Below are 13,235 nucleotides of genomic sequence, written 5' to 3'. Positions count from 1 at the left end.
AAGAAGAAGAAGAAGAAGAAGAAGAAGAAGAAGAAGAAGAAGAAGAAAAAGACTTAACATAGGCCTAGGAGATGGCAGATTTGAAAGTTCGTTGTATATTGTATTTTTTTGGGGGGGGGGTGTCGTTTGGTTGTTTGGGCTTCTTTTTGTTGTTGTTGTTGTTTTGTTTTTGGGATAGGGTTTCTCTGTGTAGCCTTGGCTGTCCTGGAATTCACCATATAGACCAGGCTGGCCTCGAACTCAGATCCGCCTGTCTCAAGGCATGCACCACCACCTCCCAGCCGAGTTCTGTATTTTTAACTTGAGATCTCATGACCCAGACTTCATAGAAGCACAGTCTTTGGGCAAACTGCTTCTCTTCTTAGCTTCAGTTTGTAACAAACCTCCTCATATGGCATTTTTACCTATTGAAAATTTGAAATACCCACAATCCCACTTCCTAGGGTGACTGCAAGGATTAAACAAAAACTGCCTGCCAGAGAAGTGAGATGGCTCAGCTGCTAACCATTCTCGCCACCAAACCCAAAGACCCCAGCTCTATCCACACAACCCACATGGTGAAGAGAAATAACTGACTTGACCCCTGACTTCCACACACACATGGCATGGCTCACAAGCCCCCACACACTCATATAAACAAGTAAATGTAATTTTAAAATAAGCTCTTCTATTTTTAGAAGAAGCCCTGTGTATGACACATGTACAACAAACATACACCCACATACACACGCATACGTGCTCACACACACAGGAAAACAGAAGTAAGTGTTGAGCCTATAGTAGGTGCTCAATAAATAAATGAGTTATCTTCTGTTCTGACTCCCCTTGCCTCACATTTGCATCCTGGCTGGGACAGCCAAGGTGTCCAAAGCCTCTTAGGAACCCCTCATAGTGCTCTCATTGCCATTTCTCCAAGATGTGAGAACCGAGGCCAAATGCAGGGATCAAATATCCGTGGAGAACCAGATTCCCTGCGGTCACAGCGCTGTGCTAACCACATCACTGACTGATGAGTGGAGATCTTTGTAAGGACAGAGTCCCAGGGCTGGGACCAGAGCCAGCCAATTCTCCTTTAGGCTGAGGACCCTACCTTGATCCAGGTGTGACTATGTGTGTATGAGAGGATGTGTTGTGTATGTATGTGTGTTTTGTGTGTGTGTTTGCTTGCAGTATGTAATGTGTGAGCATGTGTGTGTGTGTATGGTGTATGGGTGTTGGCCCTCAGGTTCAGTCAGCCTTGTCTTCTGAGACAGGCTCTCTCACTGAGGAGGTGAGGCCACTTGCCAGCGAGCTCCGGCGAGCACTCGTGTGACCCTCCAGCACTGGGGTTGCAGGTGTGTGCCCGTGACTGGCTTTTTCACGTGAAGATCAAACGTGTGTCCATCCTCGTGCTTCCAGAAATGAACACGCTGCTTGGCTGAGCTATCGCCCCAGCTTCCCTTTCGTTTCTCTTTCTTCTTGTTGTTTTTTTTTTTTTCTTTTTCTGTTTATTTATATATTTATTGACAGGGTCTCTATATCTCAAGCTGGTTGCAAACTTAGCAATCCTCCTGCCTCAGTCTCCAGAGTGATGGGATTTCAGATGTGGACCACCACGTCTGGCCAGATTCCCTCTCTTCATTTGCCAAATGACGAGACTTTAAAAACCTTCTAAGAGGTGGCAGCCACGCCTTTAATGGAAGCACTCCCATTGGGGAGGCAGAGGCAGGCGGGTCTCTGAGTTGGAGGCCAATCTGGTCTCCACAGTAAGTTCTAGGACAGCCAGGGCTACACAGAGAAAACCAAAAAACAAGCAACAACAGCAAAACTTTTCTGTGGCTGGATGTAGTGGCGCAAGCCTCTGCCCCTAGCGTTTGTGAAATAAAGACCGGAGGGTCAAGAATTCAAGTCCCAGCCTGATCTACCAAATCTCAGGTTCTTTCCCCACATAATACCATTCACAAATTACCAGACTGTTCCAGGAGCAGAGAGGGTCAGCAGAGAACAGACCTTCATACTCTCCCAGCAGGCTTAGCGCCTGAGTGTTTACTAGGGCTAAGAGATTGTGAGGTGGTGGGGGCCTCTGCGGCCATCAAACCCTTCCAGGAAGGACATTTCCAGGAACCTCGGTATTTTTCTCCTCTTCTCTATTTTGGGCATGGTCCAGCCCTGCCGTGGCCACCGGTAGACATTTATTTACCATCACAAAGATCCCAAGGTTGTCTGGAGTGCCAACATGGGACTAGATGCCCCTGCTTCAGTGTCTGGGGACCTGTGGAGCACGTGGTCATCAGGCTTCAGCTGTTTTGTGAACAAGCAGCGTCAGGTCAGCGGGACAAGAGGCTGTCGGTACTGTCAAGGTTTGGACTGGTGACGGCAGTCAGGAACTTCCTTCGCACTGTCCTCAGTGCTCTCCCTACTAATCAAGGGCAAATCCACAGTGCACCTTGCCAACCGTGTCTTTGGGAAGAAGCCACCAGGGTGGCTGGAGGGAAAGCATAGTCACCAGGGAGCAGGACTGTGGCCTCAGCAGTGTCACCCACCTCCTTGAGTCTCCCCACCGTTCGGAGCCTCGGGATATTTCTCTGTAAAGTGGGGTGCCATGCCAGCCTGGAAGCAGGCCTGCAGAAGGGAAGTGGAATCGCAGGAGGTAGAAGGCGAAGTGTTTAGAAAACGGGTGACGTGCTAGGAAACGGTAACTCACTTGGTAACTTGAAATGGGCTTTAATGGACTGGAAAGGGCTTTGCCCAAGTTAGTGATGTATTTCCTGGGTCACCCAGCTCACATATTCTCCAAAGCTGGTAGAAGGTCCCACTCCTGTGGGGCTGAACACCAACCCCCACACAAACGCGCGGAAGTGTCTCCCACCCTCATCCTGATGCTAACTGGCCGCTCAGAGCGGCTAGCATCTGCTCTTAGGAACTGGTTCAATCTCCTGTTCACAGAGTCCAACTAGCTGTGCCCCCAGACTCTGACTCTGCCATTGTCCCAACCTGAGCCTAAACCTCCATTCACTGAGGGGCCCTGTATGGAAAAGGAGGAAGTCAGCACCTTTCAAAGGGACCTTGTCTGCAGGCTGGGAGAGGGGAGGGCTCTGATTCCCACAAAAAGGTAAATAGGAGCTGGTCAGTTCCCAACACTCTGAGTGGCAGAGGCAGGAGGATCTCTGTGAATTAGAAACCAGCCTGGTCTACAAAAGAGAGTCCAGGCCAGCCAAGGCTACACAGAGAAACCCTGTCTCCAGAGAGAAAAAAAAAAGAAAAGATAAGCAGATGAAAAGGAACTGGGAGGGGTAGGAGGAAGGGGAAAACTAAACCATAGATAGATAGATAGATAGATAGATAGATAGATAGATAGATAGGGAAAGAGAGAGAGGTAGATATTAATTTAAAAAAGACAAAACAGATGCCAGGCCATGGTCTCATCACATCTCAACAATCAGGGGGAGACTTGTCCAGCACATTTGGTCATTGCTGTCAGGGACTGTGAATCCTTGCCCAAACCTTCACTGATCCTGTGGAGTGACCCAAGCTGACTAGGGTGGGGACAGAGCTGGCCGGTGACTCACTGTCCACCCCAAACAAGTACACTTCTGATGATGCAATCTTTTCACCTACTTAGCTCATATTTACTGGGGGGTGTTGGGGGTCTCATGTAGCCCAGGCTGGCCTTCAACTTGCTATGTAGCTAAGGCTAGCCTTGAACTCCTGACGCTACTGCCCCTGCCTCTGGAGTGCTGAGATCACAGGCGTGCCCACGGTGTCAGCACAATGGAGTTCGTTCTGCGATACAGCCATCAGCAAAGCATGTCCACCCACCTCCTCAGTGCCACAAACCTATAAGGCTGGAATTTTAAACCATAAAGGAGAAAAGTGAGGCTACTTAGTTGCCCAAGGACCCAGTTTATAAGCACAACTGAAGCCACGGAAGGTCCAGGCCAGTCACCTCCTCCTTCCTCTGGCTGTCACCAGGGGATCCCCTCTTCTCTGTCAGTCACAGCTCCCAACCCCACCCCAACAGACTCTTGGTCACTGACTATCTGGAACACAGCCAGGTGTTCGCTCAGCAGCAAGAGGGAGCCTTTTGTCCTTTATCCCTCACTATTCCACAAGTCCCTGCTCAGCAGCTGTGGCTGGCCAGCCTCACACCAAGACTCCCCGTCAGGGAGAGACGGCCAGTTCCACACTAGACTCTGTCCTCAGCACCTGAGACAGAATGTGGCAGCTGTCTGTTGGCCTTCTTCTTTGTGCCATAAAGAACCCGGTTGTCCTCGTCATCCTCTGGGGAAATGCAGCCGTGAGCGAGGTCCGGGTACCCAGCCCCATCCCAGATCCTTTAGCCTGCCCTCCCCGGAAAGCTTGCTGGGGAGATGACGGCGACTCTACACAGCGAGGGTGTGTAGCTTCCCCAAAGTCACACAGCTAGTAAAGCAAATGGCCTTCTGCTCTCAGAGCTGGAAGCAGCTGCCTTTCCTTGTCACCATCGCCTCCCGGTGAGTGAGGAAACAACGGCCTTAGCTTCTTCTCAGAAAAGAGGGTTCTCCGCACTGTTCAATCACAGGAAGTTCTCTCTAAGTCAGACCCGACGACAGGCCAGAAAGGCCAACTACTCAGGAGGCTGGAAGGATTGAGAACCAAGGCTAGGGGCTGGAGGGATGGCGCAGGGTTCAGAGCACAGGCCGCTCTTGAAAAGAACCCAGATTCTGTTCCCAGCACCCACATGGTGGCTTCACAACCATCTCTAACTCCAGGTCCTGGGTCCGACCCCCCTCTTCTGAACTCCGAGGCACCAGGCACACACGTGGTGAGCATACATACATGCAGGCAAAACACCATACATGTAAAATAACCCAAGGCTTGCCTGTGCTACACAGCGAGTTCCAAGCCAGCTTCGGCAGTTCGCAAGACCTTGACGTAAAAATAAAAGGGGTTGGCGAGCTAGCTCAGTGGGGAGAGAGAGGTACCTGCTGCTAAGCCTGAGCACAAAAGTCGATCCCCAGGACACTTGGGGGCAGGAGAGAACTGACAGCCACAAGCTGTCCTCTGACCGATACCCCTGCACTGTGCACCATGACGACACACACACAAAGCAAATAAAAAGTAAAAGGGGGATTAATGACAGAGCCATGTGGTGGAGCACAGGGCTAGCTCGTATAAAGTCCTGGGTTTGGCTTGTCACACAGCAAAAAGGCTCTCTCTGGAAACATGAACCTTGGCCTGAGAAAGATGCCGGTTCCTGAAAAACTCAGCCACCCGTCTACTTTCGTGTGACATCCGTGTGGTGTTCTCCCTTGCTCAGGACCCTCCTTACCTATAGCAGCTCAGCCGTAGGCGCTGGGTGTCCCTCCGGGTCCGAGCCCCAGCCTCTGGGTTGGCGACTGGCAATTGCAGAAGTGAGGAAACAGAGCCTATCACTGCCAAGTCACCCCTGGGAGGAAACACAGTGACCCGGGGCCCCTCCAACGGATGCCTCCTCGGGAACCTCCGCACTGAGCCAGCCAGGCCTGAGTCCTGCCCAGGGTTCCTGCAGAGCAGGCGTGGGGCAGAGTGGGTGTAAGGAGCAGCAATCACTGGGCTGCAGTGTATGGAGACAGAGAGAGAGAGAGAGAGAGAGAGAGAGAGGAAACAAAAAGAGGGAGGGGTGTGACCAAATCAACCATTAGCACAAGGAGGAGAGTGAAAGGGAGTCAGAGCAAAAAATAAATAACTAAAAGGAAGAGGGAGGGGAGGAAGAGCATGAGAGGAATGAGAGGATCCAGAGACCAAGGGGAGCAACGAGGGAAAGGATGAGGAGGATTGCTGCAAGTCCAGCTGTGGTCATTAAGACTGGGCAGGGCAGCCCTGCTGAGCAAGAAGCGCTGGGCCTGAGAAACCCATGGGAGCGCAGAGCCCCAGGGCCGGAGGAAGGGGGGAATTTCTCACATCCCTGAGGTAGAGTTTAGCTGCAAGTGAGTCCATGGGAGCAAGCGAGGGCGAAGAGGTGTGTGTGCGCCCGCTGCGGTCGAACCCAAGCGAGTGCCCGTGAGAACAAGAGTCAGGCGAGGATGGCACAAAGGAGAGCCAAGCCAGAGCCCTCCTGTTTTGGTTTCCTTCCGCTGAGCGCTCGTGAGCTCAGCCAGCTAACCAGCATGCCCTGAGAGGTCTGCTGCACGTCCATGACAGACCCTGACCGTGGAAACCAGCCCCTCGGCTGACCCGCCGCCTTCCAACACACGGGGGAGAAGCGAAGCCCAGAAAGGACCAGCTCGTGTCTCACAGTGACGCACGGCAAAACAGAGCCAAGAGGGCAGGGCGTCTGAATCCCCACACCCTGCCCAGCCTTGGTTCCTAAGTAGCTGGGCTAGCCCCTTGCTGCTGGTCAGACCGCGCTGACATTGTTCCTTATCAGCGCTAAAATGGCTCCTCACGGGTCAAAGCATTATTAACAGGTGCTTCAGCCCCAAAGAACTCTGGGTATGTGGCTCACATGTAAAATCCCAGCACTTAGAAAGTGGAGGCAGGAGGATCGGGGGTTCAAAGTCATTCTTGGCTACACACTGAGTTCAAAGCTAGCCTGGGCTACATGAGATGCTATAGAAGGGGGGAGGGGGAGAGGCAGAGGAGGAGGAAACACGAGGACCTGAGTTCAATCAGGTGAAAAAAATCAGAGGTCATCGAACAAACCTGTAATCCTAGAGCTGGGAAGGCAGAGACAGGAGGCTCCCTAGGACTTGCTGGCCAGACAGTCTAGTCAGATCACAAACCCCAGGTCCAGTGAGAGACGCTGTCTCGAAAAATAAGGTGGCTGTATTCTGACTAGATGCTCGGAGGGGAAGGGTGCTTGCCACCCTAGCCTGGAGACCTGACTTCCGTCCTAGGATGTGCACGGTGAAAGGGGAGACGAGAACCCACTCATGCACATTGTCCTCTGACCTCCACACGTGCCCCATGGATGGAGCACAGAAATGGATACACACAAGCAGGCCCACAAACACACCACACACACACACACACACACACTAAATAAATTTATTAACACATATAATTTATTTGGTTGTTTTGAGACAGGATTTTTCTGCATAGCCTTGGCTATTCTGAACTTGCTTTGTAGACCAGGCTGGCCTTGAACTCTCAGAGCTACGCCTGCCTCCGCCTGAGACTACAGGCGTGTGCCCTCACACCAGGCAATAAACTCACCTCACAAGCAGATAGTCAAAACATGTTTGCGGCTGGGTGGTGGAGCATGCCTTTAGCTACAGAGTGAGTTCCAGGACAGCCATGGCTACATAGAGAAACCCTGTCTCCAGGAAAAAAAAACAAACATGTTTGCCTGTAACCCAGCACACAGTTCACTCTTAGCATTATGCGTACTTACAAACGTGCACTCAGGAGCCCTCGCCCACCCTCCGTGACGCTTGTACCTGCCGCGTGCCCCTCCTCTAGCCATGAGACGCCACCAGCCTCCTGTCTTTTTTTTTCTTTCTTTCTTTTGGTGACACCTTGTCTCCAAAACAAATTTTTTTAATAAAAGAAAAGATGCAGGTGGAGTGTTTGAATAAATATTTTCAAGTTTTTGAAGCTGGGTGGAGTGGTGTATGCCTTTAATCCCAGCACTTAGGAGGCAGAGGCAAGGTGGAGCTCACTTTGCAGACAGACCAGGCTTTTGCCTCCTGGGTGCTGGGATTAAAGGTGTGCGCCACCATGCTCGGCTCACCAGACAGGCTCTTACGTAGCCTAAGCTACATAGCGAGCTCCAGGACCACGTAGAGAGACCCTGCCTCAAAAACAAGCAAAAAGGTGAAAACCAGGTATGCTGGCTCACATCTGAAATCCCAGCACTTGTGAGGCTGAGGCAGGAGGATTGCTGTGAGTCTGAGTCCAGACTGGACTAATAGCAAGTTTCCTGGCCTACGATAGAACCCCTTGTCTCAAAGAAAAACAGAGGGAGAGCGAGAGAGAGACTGTGCCAAGTTTAGCAGCACATACTTGTAATCTCATCCCTTCCCAAGGCTGGAGCGAGAGGATTGCAGGACAACCAGAGGCCAGCCTCAGCTACATGGTGAGCTCCAGGCCATCCTGGGTTAGAATGAAACTCTTTCTCCAAAAGAACAAAACCAAGTCAGGGGTAAGCCATCACTTGGAAGGCAAAGGCACATAGATTTCTGTGATTTTGAGACCAACCTGGTCTACATAGTGAGACCCTGTCTATAAAAAACAAAACTTTCAAAAAGCATATATAAATACGTATATATGTGTATATATATAGATGTATATAAATATGAGAGATGACTCAATACTTAAGAGCAAGCAGTAGCAGAGGACCCAGGTTCAGTTCCCAACTCTGCTTTCAGTTTCTGGGGACCCACCCTCCCCCTCTTCTGGCCTCTGTGGATAACAAGCAGGCACATATGTGCACACAAAACACCTCACAAAATAAAAATAAACAGATCTTTTTTAAAACAAGAGCATAAAATCAATGTGCATGAAAATAATGCTTAAGAATGTGGGCGTCTATAGGAATAAGTTAAATATTACAAGGAGACACTGAGCCGCCTCAGTGATTCTCAGGCAGGGGCCTTCCACGCTCCCTTGGGCATTTGTCAGAGTCTGCACACACTTTCAGTGGACACAACCAGTGAGAGTAGGGGTGGCAGGTGGCCTCTTATCGGCAGAGGCTGAGCACACCCCATGTGGGATGGAAGGACCTTCTCCACAACAGCAAACAGACACCTCAGAATGCTAATGGCACTTGAACTGAGACACTCTGGACTCTTCTTCATCAGAACATTTTTTTTCTTACCTGTGTGTCTATGCATATGCCACACGGGGACCACCCGTGGAAACCAGAAGACAAGTCTGGATGCTCTGTTGCTGGAGCATTAGGCATTGTGAGCTGCCCAGCGTGGATGTTGAGGAACCAAACTTGAGTCCTTTGAAAAATCAGCAAGTGCTCTTAACCGCTGGGCCAGCTTGCTAACCCTAGACTGGATTTTCTATATTTCTAAGAATTTGTAATTATTATGTTGGCTTTTAAAAAAAAAAATCTCTTAGCCAGGTATGGCGGCGCACGCCTTTCGTCCAAGCACTCAGGGAGGCAGAGGCAGGAAGATCTCTGTGCGTTCCAGTCCAGGTCTTCAAAGAGTCCAGGACAGCCAAGATTACACAGAAAAAAAAAAGTATCGGGATGGGGCCAGCAAGGTGGCTCAGCAGGTGAGGATACTTGCTGCCAAGACTAGTGAGTGACCTAAATTCAATCCTTGGACACACAGTGGAAAGAGAGAATTGATTCCAAGTTGTCCCCAACATGCATGCCATGGCCTACATGCACCCCCCAACACTAAATAAATAAATAATATTTTTTTAAATCTCTCAGGCACACATCACAAGAGCTAAATAGCATTAATTGAATCAATGAATTAAGGAAGGAGGAAACAATGAATTAAGGAAAGAAAGCAGGAGCTGAAACCAGGACCCAGACACTCCAAGGTCAGTTCAGTCTTTCATTAACTGTCAGAAAAACTTTGCTAGGGCCAGACTTGAGGGCACAAGCTCCTGGATAGTCAGGGCTACAGAGAACAACATGCGTACGTGCCAACACACAAATTCATATCCCGTGAGAATTTTCCAAGGAACTTCAACCCAAGCACTCAGGGAGTGCTGGACTATTTAAATCCCAAACGAAAAATCAGAGCCAAGAATAGCTGATGACTTTCTGAAGAATGAACCTCCACAGACCAGGAGGTGCGATGGGCTTGTCCCTGCCGTATATCAAAGCTTAGTACAAATCACAGCATCCGGATGAGGCGGTACTAGCAGAGGGTAAACGGTCCAAAGGAACGGACTAGACAACTCAGAGGCAAGACCATCTGTAAGACCTGAGGGTCCCGTCATCAACCAGGCCCAACCCGGGCTTGAGCTGAGGTGGCATCCAAGTGTACTGAGGGCCTACTGAGCAAAGGGGTCTGTGGCACGAACAGGTGTTTCTATATGGGTGTGTGTGTGTGCGCGCATGTGTGGAGATGTTTGTATGACCTTGTGCAGCAGGCTTGTTCACAGTGAGTAAAAGAAGGCTCTTCCATGTGGCCAGAGGATGTCTGCCAGTGCCATGGCACACACTATCTGCCTAAAGATATGCGTTTCATCCAGCAAATGATCAACAGAAAGTCTGTGTCAGTTGGTGACAGCTTGTCTTGTGTGTTATACAGCTATGTAGTGAGCAGACATGGGTTCTCTCTGTGGATGACAAGGGTCTGATGTGTGTATGTAAGTATGCAGAGGGGATGGTGTAGACTTTTCTTTTAAGATTTAAAAAAGTGTATTTATTAGCCAGGCGTGGTGGCACAGGCCTGTAGTTCCAGCACTCGGGGAGGCAGAGGCAGGAGGATCTCTGTGAGTTTGAGGCCAGCCTGATCTACAGGTCCAGGACAGCCAAAGCTATACAGAGAAACCCTTTCTTGAAAACAAACAAAAGAATATAATTTTTTTTTTGGGGGGGGGTTTCAATCTCCTGAAGTTAGAGTTTCAAGCGGTTGGGAGCCACCTGACATGGATGCTGGGAATTGTACACAGGTCCTCTGCAAGAACAGCACATGCTCTTAAGTGCTGAGTCATCTCTCTGGCCCAAGATTTCATTTTTTTAATTATGTGTGGATGTGTGTCTCTGTGTGTACCTGCTCTCTGTATGTGTACCTGAGTGCAGGTAACTTCAAAGGCCAGAAGAGGGCATCAGATCCCCTGGGAGCCGCAGCTGCAAGCCAGCTGACATGGGTGTTGGGAACTGAACTCAGGTCCTCACCCGACCCCCTCAGTCCTCTTCAAGACCAGTACTTGCTCCTAACCACAGAGCCCTGGTTTTCCAGGCTGGTTTTGTTTGGGGGTTTTGTTTTTCAAAATAGGGTCTCATATAGCTCAGTGACCTAATAATTCCTATATAGCTGAAGATGCCCTTGGGTTCCTGGTTGTCCTGCTCCATCAACTTACAGGCTTGGGCACACACACACAGCTGAGGCTGTATATTGTATGAGGGGTGTGAGAGCTGTAACTGGCCGGGCACTTGGGAGGCAGAGGCAGGAGGATCTCTGTGAGTTCGAGGCCAGCCCAATCTAGAGAGCAAGTCAAGGACAACCAAGGCTACAAAGAGAAACCTTGTCTCAAAAACCAACCAACCAACCAACCAACCAACCAACCAACCAACCAACCAACCAACCAAATAAAAAGCAGTATCTGTTCACGTGTAAATATCTGAGGACAGAGAGGATGTGCTATCTCTCTCTCTGTGTATGTGTGTGAGTGTGTGTGTGTAAGTTAGATATAACTTAGCTCTGAAGACCTATGCAAAGCCTGAGTGGTTCTTTAGGTCAGCCACACACAGTTACATCTGAACCTCACTCAGGCCATCTGCTTCTTACCTGAGCAGTGGTGAGGACGCTGGTCTGCGAAGTGACAGGGCTGCAGGTGAGGGAGGCCGCTGAGAGCCTGTTTCTTTGAGAGCATGTTTCCTTGACTGACTCCTCAGAGCTCAGGAAACAGGGTAGAGAATGAGGGAGGAGCAGGCAGAAGGCAGGCCCAGACTCAAGGGTGTGAGTCACTGTACTCTGCCCTCCAATCCCCGTTCATTCAGTGGTGACAGCTGGATGAAGAATTAGGGGAAGCTTGTCTCCGGGCTCTGTCAAGCTGCCGGGCACCTGAGGCCCAAAGCTAACCTCTTGGGCGGAGCCCTAACCCCAAGGTCACCAGAAATTCTCACACCCAGCCAGGACTCTGTACTCAGTTCAGCCAACACGAGGCCCGTCTGAAAGCTGAGCCCCTCTGGGAGGAAGGGCCAGGCCTGGGAAAGCAGAAAATCAGGCTCCTTGTGTGAGGGGAAGAAGGAAGATTCCAGCAACGTCCTCAGGAGCCTGAACTTCAACAACACAGTCCCAAATCCAGTGAGTCTGAGAGGAAAGACCCAAAGCTGACTTCAGAAGACACCTGTCTGAGGGGACACACGGAAGATCACAGACCACCAAGGCATCCAAGCAGGGAAGACTGATTCCCTTGCCTTCAGGGTGCTTAGTCTGTTAGGAGGTAACGCTGCCTCCTGAAGTTACCTCAGCTGAGAGGCAGGCAGACAACCCTTTCTCCGAAGAGCCCTTCTCTGATGGAAGCCAAAGACCACAGCTCCAGCAAGGACCCGGGACTTGTCTAGAGTTCCAGCCTCCTGGCAACTCCTCACCAAAATGCTAACTAGACTGCAGAAAGAATGACTAGTTGTCTGCAGCGGTTGCAAGTTGCCTCTAAAGGCGCAATCACCACTTCACACCAGGAAGCTGAGGCTGCAGGTGGGCTTCATTACTGACTCAAAATGCCAAGATCCTCATCCTACCTCCCTGGCTCCCCCCACCCCTTTACCTGTGCCCAGTGAGGCCTTGTTAGCAGTCGACTGTGCCATGGAAGGTGTGGCGTGGTGGCTTTGACTCACGCAAGCCACAGGAAGGGGAGTGGAGTGGATCTTTCAGCAACCCTCCAGTGAGCCTCTGCTGCCTGGAAGCTCCCCTCCCCCTCTCTGGGGGACAAGGGGCCGCAGAGGTCCTGCCCTAGATGGAGGTCAGACTTGGCTGTGAGACCTCGATTCAGTGCCCAAGGCATCCTTTCTCTACCTGTGTCACCGCAGAGAGCTGCTCTGAGCGGGGTTGTGCCCAGGGTGAGGGCCATTACTGCTCTTCCTGGCCAGTCTATGGCCAAAATGTGGCAGAAAGGAAATGGACTGCTCCTTCTAGAAAATACGATGTCTGCTGTAAATAAAAAATGAATGTTGGGCAATATGTTTATTACCAGCCCTAAGATTATCACGGCGGTATTATTTAACCCACGATCACAAATAATAATAAGACCCAGACACCTGTTAGATTTTATACCTTGGGCTGGGCAGATATTTCATCTACGTTGGTTCACTAACCTCACCATCCATCTCCCAGCCCCCATCTGGTGCCATCCACCTCAATCCTCCTCATCTGGTCTTCCTTCCATCCATAATCCCACGGTACTTGCTTGTGTTCTTCATCTGGGCCTTTTCACGCCATTATGGGAGCCACTCCTATCAGCCCACGTAGTTTTTTCCTACGCACTACCCCATCATGGTGTCCTCCTTCCTCTTCTCTTCCCATCCCTCTGTCTCCAGTGATTCTCCTGCCCTCAAAAGCCCGAGGACATTAGCCACACCTACCCCATTATAATGACTTAGGGAGGTTTACAAAATAAGGATAGGTGTAACCAGATCTTGAGGGCCGGCATCAGAC

The 13,235-nt window shown here is 50.5% G+C and overlaps 1 protein-coding gene across 2 annotated transcripts in view; it reads right to left on the bottom strand.

Moving 5' to 3' along the window:
• Ptafr (platelet activating factor receptor) overlaps nucleotides 1-11,452 on the bottom strand; it is a 26,015-nt gene extending 14,563 nt beyond the window's left edge. Inside the window, exon 1 of one of the 2 annotated variants that reach the window (XM_055611517.1) lies at nucleotides 11,367-11,452. The gene's annotated coding sequence lies outside the window, so the exon portion shown is untranslated. Of the gene's footprint in view, nucleotides 1-5,290; nucleotides 5,362-11,366 lie in introns of those variants that run through there. The other variant, XM_055611519.1, reaches the window with a different exon arrangement.
• Nucleotides 11,453-13,235: the final 1,783 nt, after the last annotated feature.

Source organism: Psammomys obesus, unplaced genomic scaffold (genome assembly GCF_907164565.1).
Source record: "Psammomys obesus unplaced genomic scaffold, mPsaObe1.curated_primary_1811, whole genome shotgun sequence".
NCBI lineage: Eukaryota > Metazoa > Chordata > Mammalia > Rodentia > Muridae > Psammomys > Psammomys obesus.
The sequence above is the reverse complement of the archived record's forward strand: the minus strand, read 5'-3'. Positions and strand labels throughout refer to the sequence as shown.